We start from the raw sequence: 22,124 nt of genomic DNA on the forward strand, positions 1-22,124 counted from the left end.
GGGTTGCCACCCGTCCTTTAAAATACGGAATCGTGCCGCGTTTGAGAATGAAATTGCGCGTCCCGTTTTGAATCAATACTGGATGGGATTTATCCCGTATTTTTTTTATCTTTATTTTTTTAAAGCAGCGTCTCATGCAAATCATCCCACACGCATTTTATGAAGATGCCTCCTTTCCTACTTTTGATTGGGTAATACTTGATGTCATCGTTAGTTTGATTGGTGTTTTTAACTGTCCAGTGAGGAGGGCGTGTCTTTTAAGTACAGTCTGCAAAGTGTTGGCACTGAGATGTGGCGTCAGCGCCATAGTTGAAGCCCCTAACGTTGCGGTGAGGCAGTTCGGCTAACATCCGCCATGTGCCGTCTTTCAGTTGCAAGAAGCAGATCATAGAATGGTTGAAACTGTTGCCCCTAACGTTGCGCCACGGAGTGTGGTTCGTTTATACCTCGTGTCTTCTCATTAAACTTTTATCTCGCGAATATGTTATTGCCTTTAAAATACGGAATCGTGCCGCGTTTGAGAATGAAATTGCGCATCCCATTTTGAATCAATACTGGACGGGATTTATCCCGTATTTTTTTTATCATTTTTTTTTTAAAGCAGCGTCTCATGCAAATCATCCCACACGCATTTTATGAAGATGCCTCCTTTCCTACTTTTGATTGGGTAATACTTGATGTCATCGTTAGTTTGATTGGTGTTTTTAACTGTCCAGTGAGGAGGGCGTGTCTTTTAAGTACAGTCTGCAAAGTGTTGGCACTGAGATGTGGCGTCAGCGCCATAGTTGAAGCCCCTAACGTTGCGGTCAGCAAGTCGGCTAACATCCGCCATGTGCCGTCTTTCAGTTGCGAGAAGCAGATCATAGAATGGTTGAAACTGTTGCCCCTAACGTTGCGCCACGGCGTGTGGTTCGTTTATACCTCGTGTCTTCTCATTAAACTTTTATCTCGCGAATATGTTATTGCAATCCGCAGCGGGAGCGTTTCTATAAACTTAATTTAAACTTACGTTTTACACCGTGCTTTGTTTCCCTTATGAACATGCTTGTATGCTTAACTCGCTCTGTTCTCAATTGTTTAATCAATTTTTTGCTCTTCGCTGTTTGAGGCTGTTCCTCCATTTCCCCCTACTTCGTTCTTTTATCTCGCGAATATGTTATTGCAATTCTTAACGGGAGCGTTTCAATAAACTGATTGAAAATAGTTTTGCATTTACCTTTTTAGTAAAAGGCGAGCTTTTAAGCCTGAGAAATCACCCCGTAAATGCACACGTTTAATTGCACATGTGTTAATATGTATGCTTACACAGTATTAAAAGACAGTCAAAAATTAACGTCATTTACCTTCGTTCCCGCGTGTGACTCGTGCTGTAAATGTCTTCCTTGTTTTTAGTTCACGTCATTACGTAGGAGGCGTGATGACGCGATACGTGACTCCGCCTCCTCCATTACAGTGTATGGACAAAAAATATGTTCCAGTTATGACCATTACGCTTTGAATTTCGAAATTAAACCTGCCTAACTTTTGTAAGTAAGCTGTAAGGAATGAGCCTGCCAAATTTCAGCCTTCCACCTACATGGGAAGTTGGAGAATTAGTGATGAGTGAGTCAGTCAGTGAGTGAGTGAGTGAGTGAGTCAGTCAGTCAGTGAGGGCTTTGCCTTTTATTATTATAGATATATATACATATACACACATACATGCAGTTTCAATAACATAGAAATCAATATAAACAACATTAACATAATTATCATATGAGAATATGAAGTAATATATAAGAAGCACATTTCATATAAATATAAATTATTAAACAGTAAAATCTTCTTCTGTAATTTGCTACCGTGGCTATTCGTTTGTCTGTCCGGGATTTTAAATCACCTGTAGCTCGCAAACCGTTTCACCTATTGACTTGAAATCTGGTACACATATAGTACGTCACGTCTACTATCCGCTTTATGGGTGATGATTGTATTACTCTTTTTATCTTTATTTTATTTTATTGTAGAATCAACTCCTATCTGCGCACACCAGGGCGGCCGTGGGCGGATGCGTATGGTGTATTCACTCAATGTTATCGTGCATTGCGCTGTCACTGGTATTTTGATAAAAGAATTTGAACAACATATAAGAAGCGTATAAATTATTAAACAGTAAAACATTAACATTTAAGAAGTAAAGTTACATTAAGTACTACTGCAGTGCCTTCGGGTATACCTCATTTTTTGTTTGCCCATTACATGCTTAAATGTATACATTTTTTGGTGTACCTACCCGAGAACACGCGACATATAACCGAGCGTGGGAGAAGCATGGATTTTAAACACGCGTTGAGTTCATCTGCTGGTCTCCATCGTGGAATAACTGGTAATGTTTGACTAAAATCTGCAGCAAGTAAAACGACATTACCTCCTATTTTTTTTTTTTACGATCTCTGAGATCTTGCTTTTTTCGGTTCTAGGCTTCATAAGCTCTTTTATGTTCTATGGTGTACTTATCCCAAACCATCATCTTTGAATGTTGCAAGACTTTCGCCTTGTATGTAGATCGGGGTAATTACATTCATTGCATTCCTAGTCTGAATCACAATCTGATTGTATGGGTGGTTACCTGGCAATGTAGGGTTGCCACCCGTCCTTTAAAATACGGAATCGTCCCGTATTTGAGAATGAAATTGCGCGTCCCGTTTTGAATCAATACGGGACGGGATTTATCCCGTATTTTTTTTATCATTTTTTTTAAAGCAGCGTCTCATGCAAATCATCCCACACGCATTTTATGAAGATGCCTCCTTTCCTACTTCTGATTGGGTAATACTTGATGTCATCGTTAGTTTGATTGGTCTTTTTAACTGTCCAGTGAGGAGGGCGGGTCTTTTAAGTAGAGTCTGCAAAGTGTTGGCACTGGGATGTGGCACCCGCTGCAGTATGCGTCCCTTATTTTTTTGTATTAAAAGTGGTAACCCTACCTGGCAGGTAACAGTTATGTTTGGTCATGAAGTCGTCTAAAATCCGCCACGTGCCCTCTTTTAATTGTGAGAAGCAGATATATATAGCCAAATTCTCGCGCTTCGTTGCGGCGAAGTACTGCTTTTAATTTTTTAAGAAAAGAAAACCTTTTTAAACGGATCGAAAACATACCAATAACAATTTGTTAAGGATGTTTTTTTCTGAACCTCGCTTTTCACAGCTGTCGCGCTACGGCGTGTGTTTCGTTTATTTGACAGTATGTAGATCGTGGTAATTACATTCATGGCATTCGTTTTCTGAATCACAATCTGACTGTATGGGTGGTTACCTGCCAGGTTACGCTTGTGGTTGGTCAGGAAGTCGCCTTACATCCGCCACGTGCCCTCTTTCTGTTCCCAGAAGCTGATCATAGAATGGTTTTAATAGTTTACTTTCAAATAATGCAAAGAGTATGCGACACGTGTTTCTCCCTAATTCTGGGCTCATCAGGCATACACACTCACTGTATCCCCTCTCGGGAATCGAATCTCTATCGTCAGCGCCAGTGTTGAAGCCCCTAACGTTGCGGTCAGCAAGTCGGCTAACATCCACCATGTGCCGTCTTTCAGTTGCGAGAAGCAGATCATAGAATGGTTGAAACTGTTGCCCCTAATGTTGCACTACGGCGTGTGGTTCGTTTATACCTCGTGTCTTCTCATTAAACTTTTATCTCGCGAATATGTTATTGCAATCCGCAGCGGGAGCGTTTCTATAAACTTAATTTAAACTTACGTTTTACACCGTGCTTTGTTTCCCTTATGAACATGCTTGTATGCTTCACTTGCTGGCTTCTTATTGTTTCGCTCCCTTCTCAATTGTTTAATGAATTTTTTGTTCTTCGCTGTTTGCGGCTCTTCCTTCATTTCTCCCTACTGCGTTCTTTTATCTCGCGAATATGTTATTGCAATCCGCAACGGGAGTGTTTCAATAAACTTAATTTAAACTTACGTTTTACACCGTGCTTTGTTTCCCTTATGAAGATGCTTGTATGCTTCACTCGCTCCCTTCTCAATTGTTTAATTAATTTTTTGTTCTTCGCTGTTTGCGGCTCTTCCTTCATTTCTCCCTACTGAGTTAACAGTCTTTTCACGTGATTATGTGGGAGGCGTGATGACGTGACACTCAACTCCGCCTCCCACGGCCATCAAGCTGCCGTCCATTACAGTATATTGTCAAAAATGAGGTTCCAGTTATGACCATTACGCGTTGAATTTCGAAATGAAACCTGCCTAACTTTTGTAAGTAAGCTGTAAGGAATCAGCCTGCCAAATTTTAGCCTTCCACCTACACGGGAAGTTGGACAATTAGTGATGAGTGAGTCAGTCAGTCAGTCAGTCAGACAGTCAGTGAGTCAGTGAGGGCTTTGCCTTTTATTAATTAGTATAGATAGATAGTGAGACTTGCCCGGACACCACCAGTCAAAAACCACATCATTATAAAATCACATGTTTATTTTATGCACAAATAACACAGTCCCGCACAACACACAGTGCTCCCAGCACCAAATCACCCCTATCCCGGGCTTCTTTTCACAGTTCGTGGCCGCCTTTCCTCTCCTCACGGGAGCTTTGTCCTGCTCCCACTCCCAACTCTAGCTCCTAGATTGTATGAAGGTGGCCCCTTTTATTCCCTTCTGGATGTGCTCCAGGTGTCCGATGACATCCTTCCAGCAGCATTTCCTGGTGTAGCGGAAGTACTGCCCTTTGCTCGGGAAGCACTCCAGGCGTCCCTGGAAGGGTCTTCCTCCGTTTTCCCGGGTGTGGCGGAAGTAATTGTTTCCCGGGTTCCCTGAGGCTTAAGGCACCCCCTGGCGGTGGCCATGGATCCCAATGGGTTGGAATCTCCTTGTTCCTTTCCCGTGGTCCTCTCCTAACCCTGGGCAGTTGCCCCCTCGTGATCCAGAAGATATAAAGGCCACCTTTCAGTTCTTCCAGGCGTCCCGGCTGAGTCAGATCCCCAACCATCTGTGACAATATATATATATACATATATATAAAAGAAAATCCTGGAATGGATAGCAAATGCAAGGCTACGATACGTGATAATCTCGAAAGACATTTTAAAGACCAAGGAGACTTGCCACGGTGCGTCTCGCGGGGACCGTAAACATGAGACTTGGTGTCAAGAGATTGTCCCAGGGCCGTAGCAAAAAGAACAGCGGCTGTACAGGCTTTAAAAAGATCGAAGGGCAGCGCGACAGCAGCTACCCAAACTGAACGCGAGCAGCATTATACATCCTGCAAGAAAGAATTCAACCATGCCCTGGGGCCAGAAATAAAAGACAGGTATTGCTTTTACAACGTTACGCGAGACCAGGCAGTGAGCCATCATTTAAAACAAGTCAACAGACCTCTAAGCTAGCAGTTGCTGGATTGCTTTTGGCAGGCAAGCATCATGTGCTCGGAGCTCTTAAAACAACGACATGCGACAGGCAGAAGAGGCAGCTAGCAAGCAGCAAAAAGACAGCAAATGATTCAAAGGCATATCCTTAGCGTACGTTCAGCCGCAACACCCTTCACAACACGAGCAGTATTATACGTCTGGGAAGAAAGAGATGTAACTATGCAACGTGGCCGAAAATAAAGGACAAGTACTGTTTTTACAAAAGTTTCTAAAGTAAAAGTGAAAATAATGCATATGTAACAATTCACAAGAAAATAACAATCTCTTTAAATTGTAGATTGCCTGCCTAAGGTAAAGTCATCCCTGATGAATGGGGACGTGGGAACGAGGGGTCCTTTCATCGGATTAGCGTTATTTCTGATGTGGAATGGCAAAATGGGGGAGGCAGCTTGATGAATGAGGTCTCCAGGACTTAAAACAAATCCGAATCATATTATGTGATATCATCTAATGTGAAATTCTACTCTGTACTTCTAGAATTTTTATTTTTATACTGTATTGAGGATTTATTCTGTTCTATGTGTTGTACTGTACGGCTCAGAATTAAGACAGAGTAAAATGACAAAGTAGAACTTCATAAAGACGTTTACAATCGTTGGTCCTAAACACATGCAGAGCAGGTTAGAGACTATGAAACCAGTGAAATTAGAAAGGCTCAAAAAAAAAAAAAAAAAAAAGTTGGCGCTATACACATGTGGAGAAAGTTAAAGGATATGAAAGTAGGAAAATTAGAAAATATAAAAAAGAAAGTAAAGATCGCAGTAGCGCAAACAAACAAAACTGCCTTATTTAACTATGCACCAGTCTAACTTTGGTTTTGCACAATAATTACTACACTATTGCACCTTAACACTTAATTCTACTTTATTCACATAATTTTACTTATTTGTTATGTTTTACTATACTGTTATCTTTCAATCTATGACTTTTTGTTAATCTAACTGATATTCTTCTAACTTTGCACAGTTTTTGATAAGCGGATCAGGATGCATTTCACTGCGTGTTGTCTTGTATAACTATGCATGTGACAAATAAAGAATCTTGAGAATTTCAAAAACGGAGTTTACCGCACATGCATTTATTGGTTACTTTGTTAGTGTATATATATTTATCTGTCTGCTTATTTAAAAAGCTAAATTTACCCCAGGAGTCAAAAACGTTCTGTCTAGCCCTTGTACAAAAACCTAGACAAAAGCTGGGGTATCACCTTGGTAAACCCATGTACTTTTGGAACTGTGAGAGGAAAATAGCACAACTTTACAGACAGGAGTCCAATGCAGAACTCTACTTACTATACTTACTTTAACTCTACTTACTTTTTACTCTACTTACAGAACTCTACTTACTTTTTTACTTTGTACTTTACTTTACTTTGTATTAACTGCTGATGATATAGATCGTTTTGTCTGTGCTGAAATTCCAAACAGAGAAACCTGTCCTGACCTCATTAAAAAGATTCAGCGTATTGGGACTCGCAAGATTACAAATATTGTTTTTACAGAAGTTCTGAAATAAAAGAGAAACTAATGAAATAGCAACAATTCAAAGAAAAAAAAAATCTTAAAAGTGTGTATCCGGAAAACCAAACATGGGGGATGGCAAGAGAAGCGAGCAGGGGGCGAAGCCCACTAGTATATATACAGTGCATCCAGAAAGTATTCACAGCACATCACTTTTTCCACATTTTGTTATGTTACAGCCTTATTCCAAAATGGATTAAATTCATTTTTTTCCTCAGACTTCTGCACACAACACCCCATAATGACAATGTGAAAAAAGTTTATTTGAGGTTTTTGCAAATTTATTAAAAATAAAAAAACTGAGAAATCACATGTACATAAGTATTCACAGCCTTTGCTCAATACTTTAATAATAATAATAATACATTTTATTTATATAGCACCTTTCCCATGCTCAAGGCACTTACAGAATAAATAAAGAACGGCAGAATATACAGTATATAGCATTGTACAAACCAGATAAATAAATAAAGAAGATTAAGACAGTAAATTCTGAGAAAAAAAACAGACAACATAATTGATGGTCTAGCACACACATACAGGTTACATTGGCATCTTGACAGAGAAGTAAACTGAGAGAAAGGTAATAAAGTCAAGTAGCGCTAAAAGCCTTCCTGAACAGATGAGTTTTGAGTTGTTTTTTAAAAGAATTCATGGAGTCAGCTGACCTGATTAATATCGGTAGGTCATTCCAGAGTCTGGGCGTTATACAGCTGAAGGCCCTGTCACCCATAGAGTGTAGATTAGTGAGGGGCACAACAAGATTACCAGAATCAGAGGACCTTAGTGGGCGGGCAGGCACATAGTGATGGAGAAGGTCACTGATGTAGTTTGGTGCGAGGTTATTTAAGGCTTTGTAGGTTATTAGTAGGATTTTATATTCGATTCTGTAGGACACAGGGAGCCAGTGAAGACGGAGCAGGATGGGTGTGATGTGCTCGCTGCTGCTGGTTCGAGTAAGGACTCTTGCAGCTGAGTTTTGAATAAGCTGGAGCTGTGATATAAGATTAGAAGGGGCACCTGCCAGTAGGGAATTACAATAATCGATGCGGGATGTGATAAAAGCATGGACAAGTTTCTCAGCATTAGAGAAGGAGAGGAAGGAGCGAACACGGATATGTTACGGAGGTGAAAGTAAGAAAGTTGCTTAATGTGATTTATGTGGGCGGAATAAGTGAGGGAGGAATCAAAAATGACACCAAGATTTTTTACAGTAGAGGCAGGTCTGATGAGATCACTGCCAAGATGGACTGGGAAGGAGCTCATTTTATTAAGTTGCATTTTAGTCCCAATTTGCAGGAGTTTAGTTTTATTGCAATTTAATTTTAAAGAGTTCTGCTCCATCCAGGTTTTAATTTCACTAAGGCAGGTTGTGAGCTGAGAAAGCTCTGATGAAGTTCCACTTTTAACATTGAAGTAGAGCTGAGTATCATCTGCATAAAAATGATAACCCAATCCATAACTACGGATAATATGGCCAAGGGGAAGCATATAAATACAGAAAAGCAGAGGACCGAGGACAGAGCCCTGGGGGACTCCTTGTGTGACTGGCACGGAGTTGGATCTGCTGTTGCCAAGACTAACAAACTCTTGCCTATCAGTCAGATAGGACTTGAACCACAGGAGGACAGTGCCAGAGATACCCAGCATGTTCTCCATTCTGGACAGTAGGATGTCATGTCTGACAGTGTCAAATGCTGCACTGAGGTCTAACAGAATTAATATGCTGGTTTGTCCAGAGTCTGCTGCCATAAGCAAATCATTGGTTACCCATAGCAGAGCAGTTTCACAGCTGTGCCGCGCCCTGAAACCAGACTGAAAGGGTTCCATCAAATTATTAGAGGTTAGGTAATTGGTGAGTTGGGAAGCTACAACACGCTCAAGAACTTTTGACAAGAAAGGTAAGTGGGAAATAGGCCGGAAATTGTTAAGATTGTCAGCATCAAGGCCAGACTTTTTTAACATTGGGGTTACAGAAGCAATTTTAAAAGTGAGCGGCACAGAGCCAGTGTCAAGGGATGAGTTTATTATTGTTGTAACAGTCGGGATTATGGCATGAAGGCAGGATTTAAGTAGTGTGGTGGGGATGGGGTCCAGTACACAAGTATAAACAGATGATGTATTTATGTTAGTTGAATTATTTAGATTTTTAATTTTGTTACGGAAAAAGTGGAGGAATTCCTCACAGACTTCAGTAGAAGAGGTAGTTGGACCAGATGCGGGTTCGAGTAGTTTATTAACTACAGAGAACAAAACCCTTGGGTTATCATGGCCACTTTCTATTATTCTGCCATAATGGGTGTTCTTGGCAGAAGTTAGTGCTTCTCTGTAAGCTCTTTGGTGGTCAGAGAAAGCCTGGATGTGCATGGTGAGGCCAGTCTTACGTGACATTCTCTCAAGGCGTCGGCCAGCTGCTTTCATAGATCGCAATTCTGAGTTATACCAAGGAGCTGAACGTTTAAAGGAAACCTCCTTATGTTTTAAAGGAGCTGTTTTATCTAATGCTGAGTGAAGGGCTGTGTTATAGTGGTGAACAAAACTATCTAGTGTTGATGGAATAGGTGCAGACAGTAAAAGATCAGAAATGGATCCAGAAAGGATAGAGGGACAGATATTTTTAAGGTTTCTGTAAGAAATTTGTCGTTTACAGGTAAGAGGTGGGAGAGGTAATGAGACAGTGAAAAATACTGCTTTATGGTCAGAGAGTCCCAAATCAGTGCTGCAAATGTTGGCAACAGATAGTCCAGAAGTGCAGATCAGGTCCAATATATGACCGCCAGAATGGGTTGGAAAATCAACATGTTGTGTCAAGTCAAAACAGTCCAGTAAGGACAGGAATTCATTTCTCAGTTTAGATGTGGGGGTGTCAATATGGATGTTGAAATCACCAAGAAGGATAATTCTCTGAGAGTAAGAGCTTAGGTGGGTCAAAAGTTCAATCAGATCGGATAAGAAGGATGCATTGTATTTTGGGGGACGATAAAGAACAATGAGTGAGACAGGACCTGATTCCGTTATTAGTTTAAGAGCCAGGCACTCAAAAGACAATGGGCAGTGTGATCAATAAGAAAGTCACAAATACAAAATAAAGATTTGGGGACCGTCCCCGTATATTGTCTTACAGACAATATTGAAAAAATGAAGCGCTTCAAAGTCTTGAAAGTACAATGAACAATGAACTGAAAACAAAATGGTGGTTTTATAGAGCAGAAAAACATGTGACAGGAAATGGTTGGCAAAATGGTGATGTGGCAACAGGAACCGGAAGTGATGTGGTTTGTGGGTGCCGGACGTGATGTCATCAATAATGACCGGAAGTGACGTCATCGCGGCCATTTTGAAAACCCGGAAGTTGCGGGATTAATTCTCTTCTTGTGTCCTGTTGGAAAAAAGAGTTCAGGTAAGTACCACATGATATCCCTTTATCTCGCGATGTTTCACTCACCTTTAAGCTCTTTGACTGCCTCCTAATCGTACATGTGTGACATGACCCCCCCTCAGCCCAGACCCGTCGGGTTGGGCGACCTGCACCGTGAGGTCGTGGACACGAGAGAGAGCATCTGCGTTGGCTTGCAAGGAACCCCTACGATAAATGACACTAAAATGATATGGTTGTAAATCCAAAAACCACCTAGTGATGCGTGGGTTAGACTCACGATGGAGAGACATCCACTGTAAAGCAGCATGATCTGTCACCAGAGTAAACTCGCATCCCAGTAGGTAGTACCGTAGAGATGTAATAGCCCATTTGATCGCCAAGGCTTCTCGCTCCACCGCAGCATACTTGGTCTCTCGTTCCAACAATTTCCGGCTGAGGTACATAACGGGGTGTTCAGCACCGTCGACACATTGGCTCAGCACGGCACCCAATCCTGTGGCCGATGCGTCGGTCTGGAGAATAAAAGGAATAAAAAAATCAGGAGATTTCAACACCGGTGCTGATGTAAGGGCCAATTTCAAGTCACTGAATGCTTTTTCCACCGCATCATCCCACACCACTTTTAAAGGCGCTCGTTTCTTTGTTAAGTTCGATAAGGGCGTAGCAATTTCAGAGAAGTGCGGTACAAAACGACGATAGTAACCTGCCAGCCCTAAAAATGCTTGAACCTGCCTCTTATTCATCGGACGGGGCCAATTCAAGATGGCATCAATTTTATCACATTGTGGTTTAACAGTACCCCCACCCATCACGTAGCCTAAATATTTGGCTTCCCTCAATCCGAAGAAACATTTCTTCGGGTTGATGCGAAGTCCGGCTGACGCTAGTGTGGAGAGAACTGCTTTAACCTGCAATACATGATCCTTCCATGTGCCGGAATAAATGACAACGTCATCCAAGTAGGCGGCACTATAGGAATTGTGGGGCCGAAGCAGTGTATCCACCAGACGTTGAAAAGTAGCTGGTGCCCCGTGCAAACCAAAAGGAAGCACCCTATATTGCCAATGTCCGCTGGGTGTACTAAAAGCGTTTTTTTTCTTTAGCGGAGTCCGTTAAGGGAACCTGCCAATACCCTTTAGTCATGTCAAGAGTAGTTAGGAATCGAGCGTTCCCTAACCGATCAAGTAAATCATCCACTCGCGGCATGGGATACGCATCGAATTTAGAGACCTGATTTAGTCGTCGGAAGTCATTGCAAAACCTCCACGAACCATCAGGTTTAGAAACTAGGACAATTGGACTAGACCAAGGGCTATAACTTTCTTCAATAATCCCTAGTTCCAGCATTCGTCTAATTTCCAGCTCTACTTCCGCTTTCTTTGCCTCCGGGAGCCTATAAGGTCTCTCTCTGACAATCACCCCTGGTTCCGTAATGATGTCATGAACAACCAATGCAGTACGTCCAGGTGTCTCGTCCACAGCTTTAGGGACAGACAAGATAGCCCGTTCGAGATCTTGTCGTTGTTCAGATGTCAAATCAGGACCAAAATTCAGATATGCACATGACATAAAAAAGGAACTAGAGTGTCCGGAGGAGGGATCAACGTCCCTGTCCTTCCATGGTTTCAGTAGATTTATATGATACACTCTTTCACTCGGTCGACAATTAGGTTGTTTAACCAAATAGTCGACGAGTCCTTTTCGTTCCTTTATCTCATAAGGACCTTGCCAGTGTGCCAACAATTTTGAATGGGAGGTTGGGACGAGCACCATTACACGATCACCCGGGACAAACTCCCAAATGGTGGTGTTTCTATTATAATAACGAGACTGCGCTGCTTGTGCTTTTTCTAAATTATCTTTTAGAATAGGCCTAATTTTCTCAAGTCTATCGCGTAATTGCGCGATATATTCGAGAACATTTGAATTAGGGAGGACCTCCTCTTCCCATCCTTCTTTTAACATATCCAAAAGCCCTCGGGGTTGTCTTCCATACAATAATTCAAAAGGAGAGAAACCTGTAGAGGTCTGTGGGACTTCCCGATATGCAAACAACATGAGGGGAAGCAACTGATCCCAGTTTCTTCCATCCTCGCTAACTACCTTACGCAACATCTGTTTTAATGTTTGATTAAAACGTTCCACCAACCCGTCAGTTTGGGGATGATAGACTGACGTTTTCAGAAGTTTTATACGGAGTAATTTAGTAATTTCCCTGAACGTCTCCGAAGTGAAAGGAGTCCCTTGGTCTGTTAAAACCTCTTTGGGGATCCCAACACGAGCGAATATCCCTACTAATTCCCGTGCGATGGTTTTTGTATTAGCTGAGCGCAAAGGAACAGCTTCTGGAAAGCGAGTGGCATAATCAACTAATACTAAAATATATTTAAATCCTTTTAATGAGGGTTCTAATGGTCCTACGAGGTCTATTCCGACTCTTTTAAATGGAATATCAATAAGGGGAAGGGGAACAAGAGGAGCTCGAGTCCGCCTGGGAATCTAGCGAAGTTGACACTCCGGACAGGAAGCGCAAAATCGCCTGACCTCCTCATTAATTCCCGGCCAATAAAATCGGAGTTTTATCCTCTCTAAAGTTTTATCGAAGCCCAAATGGGCTCCCAGAAGGTGAGCATGTGCTAATTCACACACTTTTCGCCGAAAAGTGCGTGGGATTAGCAATGTTGCTTGCACTTCACCCCCGTGTTCTGCCACTCGGTATAACAGATCATTATTAATAACAAAGAACGGCGTGGGTGGCATGGGATTCAGAGTTGTATAACCCTCGGTGGACACTATAGTATTCCTAGCAAATTTTAGGGAATCATCATTCCATTGCTCTCTTTTAAAGGATGAGGGTGTTAGAAGGAATTGGGACGTTAACGCTTGTATTGGGTCTTGTGCGACCTCTATGGGAGGGGCTACTGCCTCCACGTCCTCCACGTTAACTGTATTAGCGCCCATAGAGGACGATGGGACATTGATTTCTTCGCACTGGGTGCTAGTATCCGTCCGTGCTACTGAGGGACATGACGTGGAGGCAGTCGGATCAGTTTGTTCCATCATTAAGCCTAAATATTTCCTCGGTACAGTTACGTTTTTACTGCTAATAATTTCATTCCAGTCTCTACCTAGTATAACTGGAAAAGGAGGATCTGGTAACACAGCCATGGCCATACTTGTTAAATTTCCATTTACAGTCACAATACATCTGGCTGTTTTATAATACCGGATATCTCCGTCAATACATTTTAGACTGGTTTCCCCCATCTGGATTTTCAGGGACTGTAAATCTCCCATGATCGTGGAGAGAACGCTATTCAGGTCTTGTTCTTCAGACATCTTGAACAATAAATCCTGCCAACTACGCCAATTGTGATCAATAAGAAAGTCACAAATACAAAATAAAGATTTGGGGACCGTCCCCGTATATTGTCTTACAGACAATATTGAAAAAATGAAGCGATTTAAAGTCTTGAAAGTATAATGAACAATGAACTGAAAACAAAATGGTGGTTTTATAGAGCAGAAAAACATGTGACAGGAAATGGTTGGCAAAATGGTGATGTGGCAACAGGAACCGGAAGTGATGTGGTTTGTGGGTGCCGGAAGTGATGTCATCAATAATGACCGGAAGTGACGTCATCGCGGCCATTTTGAAAACCCGGAAGTTGCGGGATTAATTCTCTTCTTGTGTCCTGTTGGAAAAAAGAGTTCAGGTAAGTACCACATGATATCCCTTTATCTCGCGATGTTTCACTCACCTTTAGGCTCTTTGACTGCCTCCTAATCATACATGTGTGACAGCAGTCAATTGGGATTCTTTTAACGTTTAAGTCTTCTCTGATAATTACTGCAAGCCCGCCGCCTTGTCCTGAGCTGCGAGGCTCTGAGTGGAAAGTGAAACCAATTGGAGTCGCCTCTGTGAGAGACGCAAATTCGTTTGGTTTTTGCCAAGTCTCCGTTAGACACAGAATATCAAGTTTGGTGTCAGTGATGAGTTCTGACAACACCAATGCTTTGCCATTAAGCGACCTCGAGTTAAACAGTGCAATATCACATAATGAGGCTTCTTTCTGCACAGAGTCGCAATCAGGGTTTATTTCCACATAATGCAAATTTGGCACACTGACAATTCTATTTCCAGGGTCATGAGAAGGACGGCGTATTCCTGAGCAAATGCTGCCGGTGGTCTTTTCATTCGCAGCCCGGCGGTGGCGGCGACCTGACCCGCGATGTATACTTTGTCGATGCACCTTTGACAGCAATTACAGCCTCAAGTCTTTTTGAATATGATGCCACAAGCTTGGCACACCTATCCTTGGCCAGTTTAGCCCATTCCTCTTTGCAGCACCTCTCAAGCCCCATCAGGTTGGATGGGAAGCGTCGGTGCACAGCCATTTTAAGATCTCTCCAGAGATGTTCAATCGGATTCAAGTCTGGGCTCTGGCTGGGCCACTCAAGGACATTCACAGAGTTGTCCTGAAGCCACTCCTTTGATATCTTGGCTGTGTGCTTAGGGTCGTTGTCCTGCTGAAAGATGAACCGTCACCCCAGTCTGAGGTCAAGAGCGCTCTGAAGCAGGATTTCATCCAGGATGTCTCTGTACATTGCTGCAGTCATCTTTCCCTTTATCCTGACTAGTCTCCCAGTTCCTGCTGCTGAAAAACATCCCCACAGCATGATGCTGCCACCACCATGCTTCACTGTAGGGATGGTGCCAGGTTTCCTCCAAACATAATGCCTGGCATTCACACCAAAGAGTTCAATCTTTGTCTCATCAGACCAGAGAATTTTCTTTCTCATGGTCAGAGAGTCCTTCAGGTGCCTTTTGGAAAACTCCAGGCGGGCTGCCATGTGCCTTTTACTAAGGAGTGGCTTCTGCCTGGCCACTCTACCATACAGGCCTGATTGGTGGATTGCTGCAGAGGTGGTTGTCCTTCTGGAAGGTTCTCCTCTCTCCACAGAGGACCTCTGGAGCTCTGACAGATTGACCATCGGGTTCTTGGTCACCTCCCTGACTAAGGCCCTTCTCCCCCGATTGCTCAGTTTAGATGGCCAGCCAGCTCTAGGAAGAGTCCTGGTGGTTTCGAACTTTTTCCACTTACGGATGATGGAGGCCACTGTGCTCATTGGGACCTTCAAAGCAGAAGAAATTTTTCTGTAACCTTCCCCAGATGTGTGCCTCGAGACAATCCTGTCTTGGAGGTCTACAGACAATTCCTTTGACTTCATGCTTGGTTTGTGCTCTGACATGAACTGTCAAATGTGTGACCTTATATAGACAGGTGTGTGCCTTTCCAAATCATGTCCAGTCAACTGAATTTACCACAGGTGGACTCCAATTAAGCTGCAGAAACATCTCAAGGATGATCAGGGGAAACAGGATGCACCTGAGCTCAATTTCGAGCTTCACGGCAAAGGCTGTGAATACTTATGTACATGTGCTTTCTCAATTTTTTTATTTTTAATAAATTTGCAAAAACCTCAAGTAAACTTTTTTCACGTTGTCATTATGGGGTGTTGTGTGTAGAATTCTGAGGAAAAAAAATGAATTTAATCCATTTTGGAATAAGGCTGTAACATAACAAAAGGTGGAAAAAGTGATGCGCTGTGAATACTTTCCAGATGCACTGTATATATATAGCTGTGTATATAAAACACATAATACATGTCAGAAAGGCCAGGCTAGGGATATTGTTAATTAGAATGTTTAATAATATCTGCTGTATCATTCTGTACCATACAAATAGCTTCATTCAATATAAACATTACATTTCTGATTTGAAAATAAATTTTCTCCATCAGAGTGGTGATCATGAAAAAGCAGAAGATGCATTGAAAAGTATTTTGGATTTACACTGTAAACACCTGCAGCCCAAATAGACTTCATGAGATCAATGATCTCACTTGTACGTGTCCCCCTCATTAAGCTCATGTTCAAGTTCAAATTTATTGTCACATGTACACAGCACAGAGACACTTTTACTTGTATATATCCTAATAATAGTAACAGTAATACAATACCAACAAAAGACACACACAACATAACAAAAAAGCAGCATATATGGTAGGAAACATATGCAGCATACACAATTAAATACAATATACACAGCAGATACCAGAACACGTAGTATTTCTTATTGTGACCTATTATATGTCTTTTCTGGTTTTGCAGGCTCACAGTTTCACCAATGCATCATTACTTCATTTAATTCTAGTCTTTTTCTGTTGATAACAAAATATTCTACAGTAATTTCTTTTTTTGTTGAATTTTAGATTTTTTTCATCATACAGAATTAGCTTATTATATACAGTAAAATGTATTTCAGCTGAGTTTGGATGTTGAGGTAAGCTAATATCATCTTCCTATCCCACAGTCTTGTTTCTGGTTTTTGATATTATGGCATTTTCATTTTGCTCCCATGGTTAGTGAGTGTATTCTATTTTCTATTATCAGATTGAAGTCCATCAGAGTGGCATTTTCCCTTTAGTAACACATGCTTTTATCCTCCGTATCAGCATGTATATATGTATTTACTCATCTTCTATTTATTTGATTTGGGATTCAGCAGACTTTCACAGTTTCTGTCATTTTTTAAATTAGTTCTCCAGGCCCTGATGAAGCACTAATGTCTGAAATGCATCCACCGATCCTACATTTGGCAGGGTTATTATAACACTATTTCTCCTTAATTCACAGAAGTGCCCAAACTATTGCATATGCTCATGGACTTTGCCAATCATTTAGAATAGACTTCTACTTGATTATGGCTCTATTCTTTTTTTCCACTCTTTCATACAAATTTGCAGATGTGCATTGCTATAGACCTATGGGTTGATAATATTTTAATGTACTTCAGCATTTATTTTTAAAACAGTTTTTCAGTCTTTGGGTGTTTCTATTCAGTGTTCTCTTCATTTTTGTAACACTGACATACTTTATTGTTTATTAAATTTTGTTTGTATTGCAGTTACTTATATGTCACATATACTTTATTTTCTCTTTTCTCTACATTTTACCATCTGACCAATTAAATTCCTTTGACACAGGCATTCAATATCAATACAGTTATCCATGCTACAAATTTCAGAACATTAGCTAATTTTCCTTCCTTACTTAGATTCCTAGACTTAAAAATGTAGAATTACAGTAATCCCTCCTCCATCGCGGGGGTTGCGTTCCAGAGCCACCCGCGAAATAAGAAAATCCGCGAAGTAGAAACCATATGTTTATATGGTTATTTTATATTGTCATGCTTGGGTCACAGATTTGCGCAGAAACACAGGAGGTTGTAGAGAGGACAGGAACGTTATTCAAACACTGCAAACAAACATTTGTCTCTTTTTCAAAAGTTTAAACTGTGCTCCATGACAAGGCAGAGATGACAGTTCCGTCTCACAATTAAAAGAATGCAAACATATCTTCCTCTTCAAAGGAGTGCTTGTCAGGAGCAGTGACTGTCACAGAGAGATAGAGAAAAGCAAACAGATCAATAGGGCTGTTTTTCTTTTAAGTATGTGAAGCACCGTGGCACAAAGCTATTGAAGGCGGCAGCTCACACCCCCTCCGTCAGGAGCAGACAAAGTGAGACAGAGTTTGTTTTTCAATCAAAAATCAATACGTGCCCTTCGAGCTTTTAAGTATGCGAAGCTCCGTGCAGCATGTCGTTTCAGAAAGCAGCTGCACAAAAGATCACAACGTGAAGATAATCTTTCAGCATTTTTAGACGAGCGTCCGTATCGTCTAGGTGTGCGAACAGCCCCCCTGCTCACACCCCCTACGTCAGGATCAGAGAAAGTCAGCGCAAAAGAAAGAGAAATGTAAGCTGGGTAGCTTCTCAGCCATCTGCCAATAGCGTCCCTTGTATGAAATCAACTGGGCAAACCAACTGAGGAAGCATATACCAGAAATTAAAAGACCCATTGTCCGCAGAAACCCGCGAAGCAGCGAAAAATCCGCGATATATATTTAAATATGCTTACATATAAAATCCGCGATGGAGTGAAGCCGCGAAAGGCGAAGCGCGATATAGCGAGGGATTACTGTAATGTGTTATCACTGATAGCAGATGAATAGCAAAAGACCATTAGAAACCACAAAATACTTGATTCTGGTAGTATATGAATTAAACAAAATGTATTTAACTTTCAATAGTTTGCAAAGTAAGAATCTTAAATTAATAACTCCTATCCCCACAAAGTAATAAAAAAGGTAATCAGATTCAAAACTATCCTAAAGAGATTAAATATCTCAAAATGAGATTAATACTCTTCTCTGAAGGGAGAAAATGAAATAAAATCAAAAAAGATCCAAAACTGAAAATTAGAAGGAGCAGACCCAACTCCATGAAGGAGAGGCACAGTCAGAGGGAAACTGACTCAGCCTGAACTGCAGCATTTCTGTGTAATTGGGGAACCCACCTTCCAGACTCTGTTAAGGATGTAAAGGAGGGTGGATAATTAACAAATACTAAAATAAAAGGAAGCTAATAAGCAGCAATGAACAAAACTTAAGCCTGAAACAAAAGGGAAAAAGCAGAAGAACAAATTAAGTGAAAATCACAAAGCAACAGCCAAGGACTGTGGTTCTGTGAAACCCTGACAGAACACATTTCGTATGGTTCCTTTGAAGTGAGAAAATATAAACAGTCATTTATTTTCTGAGCCCCGTTTTCTCATCATTGGATCATTTGAAACCAGAACCTATCATGGCAGCATCACTCACAAAAAACAAAGCAAATGATACAGAGATGATAATCAATTAGAGGGTATACTAATGAACATGGTCACAGTATTTCATGTATTTTCACAGTCCACATATTAATCTAGCATAAAAAGTGGAATGTAAAATCAAAACTGATACTTCCAGTCCAGGTCAAGAAAAGTGACTTATGACGACTTAACAGTGATGCAACACATGACAGCTGGCATGAACTATGCACATTGTCACGTGTAGCAGACGGCTGGGGCTCCTGCCCAGCAAGAATGCCTAGAGGATAGAAGGTCCAAGAGAGAGACAGTACCTCCCCCGGGACATGAGAGGGCAGCCCCCTTGGTTTGCATCAGGGCCATGGGATTGTAGCTTAGAAGCTCAACTCTGCACGGATGATTCCAGAGCCATGGACTGCCACACCAGGAAGTGCTGCAGGAAGGTCATCAACAAGCACCTGGAGCACAAAAGGGGCCACCTCACTCCATTTGAGGAGTCAGAGTCGGGAGGCAGAGGACAGAGCTTGCGAGTGAAGGAGTGAGGGTGGCAGAAGAGAAGAAAAGAAAAGAAAGCACTGAGTAATTGTGACTGCTTGGGTGCACTGCGCTGTGTGCTAAGAGGGAAATAAAAACAGCATGTGTTTTGGACTTCTGTGTGTCCTGGTGTCTGTCTGTGGTCCGAGCTGATCTTCACACATGCCAAAAGAAAAATAATTCAGGAGGTGTGCAAATCTCACATTCAGAAGTTTTTACTCCAGGAAAACACTGAAGCAGTAAGAATGAAAAAATGGTTTATGCAAGTCCCCCAATAAAAGCTTTTACACTGTATGCGGACCCTTGCTGTGTGTTATGTTATAGAGATTATGTGGGGGTTTCTTATACTTTTAAAAGTGACTTGAAACCAATGGTTAAAGTGGAAAAAAATAACTTCACACAGTTATATTTACTGCTTATATATGTTATATATCATTATAGTGATTACCCAGGTAGTGGTTCCACGTTGGAGCTCTAAAGTCCTTTGTGGTCAAATGTTCAGAGAGTTTGAAGTTTAAATGTGGGTAAAGGCAACAGCTCAACAGGCAGGAAGAAAGGCACAGAGGAAATTAAAGGAGGTGCGACAGAGGAGGGTATGGTGCAGTAAGGAAGTGTAAAGTGAGCCAGCTGCCCCACTCAACAGACAGAAGAATTAGGCAGTGTAAAAAGCATGGAGAAACACTGGGGTTTTTCTTTCCTTGTACATTTTTGTAATAATGTGATTCTTGTCTTTCCCCTATGTGGTTTATTTATATACATATAATAAAGACTCTGTTCTTTTATAACTTTGTCCTTCTTGGCAGTTATTCTGGTTTCGGTTTCACCTTAAAAGTGCCCCTACCATTCAACTAAGATTTGGTGGATTTATGAAAAAATAGTACAACTATTTTTGTTTCATATTCTGTCATGCCAATCTAAATATGGCAAGCTTTACAACTTTCATAAAATCATTTACATGCTGTATGAGTAAACTAAAAGAGAAACGTGTTTTTTTTTCTTATTGGTAAGGTGATGACTGTAAAATTACAAGGAAGAACTGAACTGAGTCTCCAAATGGAAACAGGTAAAACATTTCTACTTCTATTTATGTGATTTTTTTTTAAAGTTTGAGATCCATACAAAAATGCATGTTGGCTGTTCAGTCTCAGTTTGGTTTGTATGTTTAAAACCATTCATCGTAAAATCATCACGAACACTAATGACACAGAACTTCAGATTGCTGGACAGGCCTTCATGAGAAAGACAACTGTGTTGTCTGAGAATGTGATTTGTACCAAAGTAGAGACAGAAATCCAATTCTGATTTAAAGATGGAAGCACTCTGTTATGTACACTGTCTCAGACTGTCAGTGAATAAAAGTGATCACTTGCTGGGAAGACACTTACAAATAAACTCATCTGACCTGCTACCATCTCCTGCTGACCTCTGGGTCCACAACTTTCATCCATGATTGGCCAAATGAAATGTCTGCCTTTTAATTGTACTCTGTACTTTTTTACAGATCCTTACCTACACAGATACTTCTTTAGATTGTGACCTTATGTGCATTAAACCTCATTTTGGATGTAGTTTTAGAAACACCAGTTGATTGTTAAATTTAATCTTTTAATTTTTGCTGTGAGAAAGTGAGGAAGACTACAGTGCTTGAATGGACTCATTGACCATTTCGATAGGTGCACCTATGTTTTAACACAGTCTACTCCTTCAAAATGGGCCATTCAGGATTAAGAACATATCACGGAAGAACCATTTATTCATCAGATTACCACCTTCGAGGTGATACAAGTCTGATGAATTTCAGATTATAAGTCATCTCTGTAGCTCCTTTACTATAGCTAATCAGCACCTTAACACATATTCACATGTAACTCCTCCTGTCATGCCCTAGTTTGTACTATGTTGGGATAATGACCTTATTGGGTATCTGAATTGTTTCACCTTTGTTACCCTGTTCTAATCACAGCACAGTATTGTCACTTGCTCTTTTTGTTGTCCGGAGTTTATGTTATTCAGTTTTTTATACCGTAGCCACAATGCCAAGACCAATTCTTTTATGGTTGACATGACCGAATTGCCGAAGACTTTAAAGATGATATAATAATATCTATACAAATAACTTTGCCATTCTGCATACAAAACTGGTCTGAAAAATGGTGTAACAAAGATAGTCAAGAGACATCAAAAGGTTTGGGGCAGCCACCTGTATAATATGTCCTGGCTGCAAATGGGTATTTTTTTTAGTTGTTTTCAGGTTGAAATTCAAAACACAGAACTGACTTTAGTTTGAGAACATGGTGGCTTTAAAGCCTGTGGCAAGAAGTGACATCATCTGGACCGGAACCGGAAGTGACGTCATTGAGACCAGAAGTGGCGTCATCAATAGTGCTGGCACCTAATGGGATTTCCCGTGGATAGTCTGTAGAGGATGGAGGGAGATATTTAGTGCACCTCGCCACCCCCTGTTCTGGCCTGGTACTACGATTATTTAGGCCCTCTAGCTGCTTCCCAATCACACGTGTGTGACAATGGTAATATGCTGAGATTTTTGTAAATCTATTACAAAAATTCAAATTGTA

Source organism: Erpetoichthys calabaricus, chromosome 4, assembly GCF_900747795.2.
Source record: "Erpetoichthys calabaricus chromosome 4, fErpCal1.3, whole genome shotgun sequence".
NCBI classification, from domain to species: Eukaryota; Metazoa; Chordata; class Cladistia; order Polypteriformes; family Polypteridae; genus Erpetoichthys; species Erpetoichthys calabaricus.